Here is a 5,210-nt window from a genome sequence, read left to right on the forward strand (position 1 = left end):
AGCCAAGTTCTGTTAGTCATTCATGCATGACAAAAGTATGATGCAATGTTTAAGTTTAACTGCGTACCTTAGTCATTATTGTAAGCCATTGGATGCTAACACTACACGTTGCAAATAGGGCTAATGTGCTTCTCTCTGTCATGTGAAGTCAGCGTTGTGAAGAAATGAATTCATCCCTTTCAGTGGTGAGGCACCAGGATGAGAGGGAAGGAGGACGTTATCTGATCTCCACTGACTTATGAGGGTGACGCAGGGCAATCCTGACAGAAAATAAAAGATGCTTGCCCATTTGTTTTCAATCTTTGTTAACCGCCGTTTTATAAGTGTCCACCTTTCTATTACTGAGCTTCATGTTTGGGGCTACTGACAAACTTCGTTATCCTTATGTCCAGGAATTGCTGTTCTTTACAGTGAATAAAGATAAAAAGTGCTTTCACGTGTCTGTTCGTGTGACTGAATGTTGGGTGAAATACACAACAGATTTTAAGTTAATGAAAGACATTACAGAGAACACTGCAGCCCAAAGACATCCACAGTAATTTGCCTGGTCCACCAAAAGCCACTCAGGGGAGTCTTCAATCTCACGGACATGTAGTTCTGCACAGGGGGTGACACCATTACACTGCAGCCAGCTGGGGGGCACTTGATGTAATTCAAAAGGTGCAGAAACAGTCAACCCGACTCACATCAAACCTTTTCCCAAGGTACTGAGGAAGACTTTGAACCCCCCTAAACTAAAGCATATTAAACTCCCAAAAATGCATGGCTTGCTTGAAGCAGACAATATTTACACTTACTGGTATGTAATGTTATACATTGTTGCAGCAGATTACCTTTAGTAGCCTATGTGGAAATAAGTTTAAGTTGGCAAAGAGTGCAACGGAGCGTAGCAGCGGCATGCACTGTAGAAAAAAGCTTAGCACTTTTGACCTGCTTATGACCCATTACTTTAAGCTCAAATATTTCTTTAATGTGGAGCTGGACATGAAGTAAGTGGAGAAAATTTGACGGCCTACATAATATGTCAAAAGCCTGGAGTTTCCTTTGAAGCCAATATTATGAGGAAGGGTATACGTGCAGGTTAGTGTCCCAAATTCCCCGTAACGTAACCCTAACCCTATCCTAACCTTAACCACTCAAGGTCAAATGCCTAACCCCAACCAATCTAGCTGCTTTGTAGAGTGGGTCTTGGTGTGGCCATAGTGGAATTTGGGACACTAAACTGAAGGTATGCCATGAGGAAATAAGTAATTATGAATGAATGAATGAACTCAAGAGACAAGACAAAAGTCACATGTATAATGTGGAAAGATAAAGGCCTAATATTACCATTTACAGGAGACCCTTCCTTAGTGAGCCAAAAGGAAAGTTCCCCCAAAACAACAACAACAAGCTAGGGAGAAAATCGCTACAAAACCAATTCAGCTCATAACACTAACATTTGAGTCATGTTAAAGTCAAATAGGAGTACTTATACCTCACCACTAATTAAACAACATGGAAGCATCATGCACCTGCCACACAACACCAAAAGAAATATACCCCACTAGAACTCCATTCTCAATAAACGGAGCTTAAAACCACAAAAGTAAAGGATGCTCAGCATTATGGAACTAATAAGAAGTCAGAAAATGCCAAGAAAGTGACCACAAAGCAACTCTTTGATAGGAAGAGCAAACAACAAAGCGGCCCAGCAGTCATTTTGCCGAGCACATAAACAGACTGAAAAACACGGCAAAGACAAAACTCGCGATATGTTAAATGATGCTGGGACAAGCACCAAATGCTTAGCTTACCTAGCTCGCTGAGGTGAAGCAGTCATCCTCGGCGTCTTAGCAAGACTGAAGAAGAATGAAGAAAGTCTCAGGCTGCAGACAGCAGGGCGGGAAACTCCATTTCCAGCTTCAAGTTCGTGTCTGAGGCCAACAGGTGACAAATGCAGCATGATGAAGAATGTCTACAGTCCAGAGAGGAGTGCAGGCCTACTCCTCCACGAAGTCCTCCTGAATGCGTACTTGGCTGCAGGTGAGGTAGATAATTAATTGCGACTAGCAGCAGAGTTAGCTAGCGGCTAGTGTTTGTTGTTTACCATTTAGCACCAATATAGCACCAGTAGTGGTGGTAGCAAATCAAAACAGCGCGTGAGCTATGAACGCTTAAATTGACCGCCGTTTTTTTTATGTGTGCGTTTGATATGTGTTGCAGCCTGTGCCAGAATTAGTGTGTGGTGCGTTCAAGTGTTAAAAAGCCCTCAAAACAATCTCAGTAATGCCCCTCAAAACGTGATTATGGGGCAAAAAAGATTGCTGCCCGTATTAGGTGCCGTTTGTAAAGCGGCTAACACTGAAAATAACAACAACATTTTGTCACATTTAGCTTCAAACAATGTTTTTAAAACTGCTATGAATTTTTGAGGGTCACTTTTTTGCACGTTTACAACAATATTTGTCATATTATTACAGATTTTTGAGCGTTAGCAGCTTTACAAACGGCACCCCAAGAGCTACACTCACACAAACAACGCTATTCCACATGGACTGATAATAATAATAATAATAATAATAGCAATAGTTTGCTTTTTACTCACTCATGTTGGGTGTTGATTACTGCATTTTAATCTGGGATCAATTCACATTAAAAAAAAACTTAAATAAGTCTAATATGTGCCGCCCATGTTTTAGATTGTCCCGACTTTATATTCATAAAATACCCCCCCCCCCCCATTTGTTTTTTTAATTTACTTAACTTGTAGCACACAATATACTATTTTCACAATGAACAGTTTAACATAAAACATACAGTAGACTATAGTAGTATTAGTAGTTGTAGTTGTCATAGTAGTAGTAGTAGTAGTTGTCGTAGTAGATAGATAGATAGATAGATAGATAGATATTTATTGATCCCAAAAAAATGGGAAATTACAGTGTTACAGCAGCACACAAAATATACATACATACAATATACATGCAATAATTATAATTATAATAACAAAATATAAGAATAAAAATATAAGAATGTAAGAACAAATATTTAAGTATATACAAGATGGGAAAAAACAAAACAAAAATGTGCAGCTTTTGTAAATATGACCCAGTCGTGCCGGTTGCCCTTATTGTAGTATTGTGTGTCTCAGAGTCTCATCTAGTAGTAGTAGTAGTAGTAGTAGTAGTAGCAAAAGCACGTGTTGCTAAATAACATTAACAAAACTTTCTGTCATTCAAGTGTCCCAGTAAGCTATGACTAATGTGGTACAACCATCATTAAATATATTACACCTTGTAATTTACCAGAGTATTTCTATTTCTAATTTTTTAAGTGTATTATATTCCAGAGATAAATATTTTCCTTTTTACTCAATTCCCTTTATCCAAGAGTCAAGTTGCCAAAGCAAAGCCTATTGCGGCAGTGGTTGAAATCATTCATTCAATTACTTCAATGCATGTACACGTTTATTATCTCTCTATCTCTGGAGAAAAGCTGTTAACGGTTTGTACGTTTTTTTGGACTTCCAGAATCTAAGTTGCGATGGAGTATTTTTCATTTTCAGTATTGCTACTTTTACTTGGATAAAGGATCCTAATTTGTCTACCACAAATATTTGAGTCAAATAAACGACCCTCAAACATGGCCAGAGGGTCTCAACATGTTAATGAGTTTTTATTATCCTACAAAATTGTCATAAGTAATTTTCCAGTCAAGTTAAAACTGTAATTTAATTTAATGTGAAGTTTATCAAAAATCCATCCAAACAATCCAACAATGTAAATTAGCATTAATACAAAATAGGGCACAACTATTACTACCACAGGATTTAAATAAACATGCTAAATTATTCAAACCATGTTGAAAAAGACAGTTTAGTGTAACTGACCAAACTCTATGACTAGACTATGAACTTGTCCTACTTCCACAAATTGTACATATAAAATGAATCTAAAATGACAAATCTTTGAAAGTATTAATATCCTCCATGAGATAATTTAGGGATTAGAAATGATCAAGGTAGTCAGGCAGTTTGAGATGCTTTAGGAATGTGGTGTGGCATGTGGAGGTGTGAATAAGAGACAGGGACTGGCATTTAATGAGTCCGTCATCTTCAGTCTATCTTTTGACATCTTTCAACTTCTAAAAGCCTGACCTTTCCTCCCACTGATGTCTCTGACAACCAAATGATGATCTTTAATCGCAGCCATGTAGTGAACAAGTGCACTGCCTCGCCATCTTCAAGCCTCTGGAGCAGTTTCTCCTGACTGCTCACTGCAGCGTGCTTTCACGCATTCGGGTAACTTTTTACCTGTTGATCCATCAGATTACAAATGTAATCTTTCATAAATATTTGTTGTTCTAGGTCCAGTGTGAGCATAAAACATGGCATAATTTGACATTAATCTTTCAGCCACTTGTCATTTGGACAAGTCTGTATCTGTAGATTGCCTTCCCCGTGATATGATCTATATATAATATAAGCAACACATCAGAAATGACTTATCGGTTACTATGAAATTATGAGGTAATTTTTAAAAGTAAAAGAAATAATAGCAATAGAGAAGGTATCCAAGACTTACAATTAAAAAAACTCTACTGCATATTAACTTACTATATACAATGTACTAACTGCAGTGCAGTAATGTTACAGCTATTCAGTATAATAACAGTGGAAGTAATAAGACTTTTGTGATTTATTACGTCCTTTTCCATGGAAGTGCTGTCAACATACCCACCAATGCGTGCGGCAAAACTGGACTATCCAACATTTGTTCACTTTGATTTTTTTCCCCCCCTCTAGGGCCCCTCTACTTTGACACCTTGTAATATTAGCTTTGTTCACTGAACCTCGGCTCAGCTCGGCGGTTTTCACTAAACAAGATAGCGCGGGCCCCTGGTGTGTGCTGCTTTACAGCCATTCGTTCAGGTGCTGGAACCCTGCAGGCTGATACTTTGCCTCAAGGGTGTGTCGGGGCAGGCTTTTGTGGCTTTGTTGTTAATTAGTTTCCTGGCTTCATTTACTAGTGAAAATAATGCTTGAATTGTGCCCATTTATTTCATATTTTTGAATACTTTCATTCTACAAAAATATTTACTCTGGAAAAGTAGTACATGTTAATTGAATCAATCAAATTTCATTCAATACCAGCACAAACTATTGGTGTGACGTGCCCTCCAGTAACTCAAGAGGTGCACAATGTGTAATCAGGAAGGAGACTCCAAAA

Source organism: Etheostoma spectabile, chromosome 13, assembly GCF_008692095.1.
Source record: "Etheostoma spectabile isolate EspeVRDwgs_2016 chromosome 13, UIUC_Espe_1.0, whole genome shotgun sequence".
NCBI classification, from domain to species: domain Eukaryota; kingdom Metazoa; phylum Chordata; class Actinopteri; order Perciformes; family Percidae; genus Etheostoma; species Etheostoma spectabile.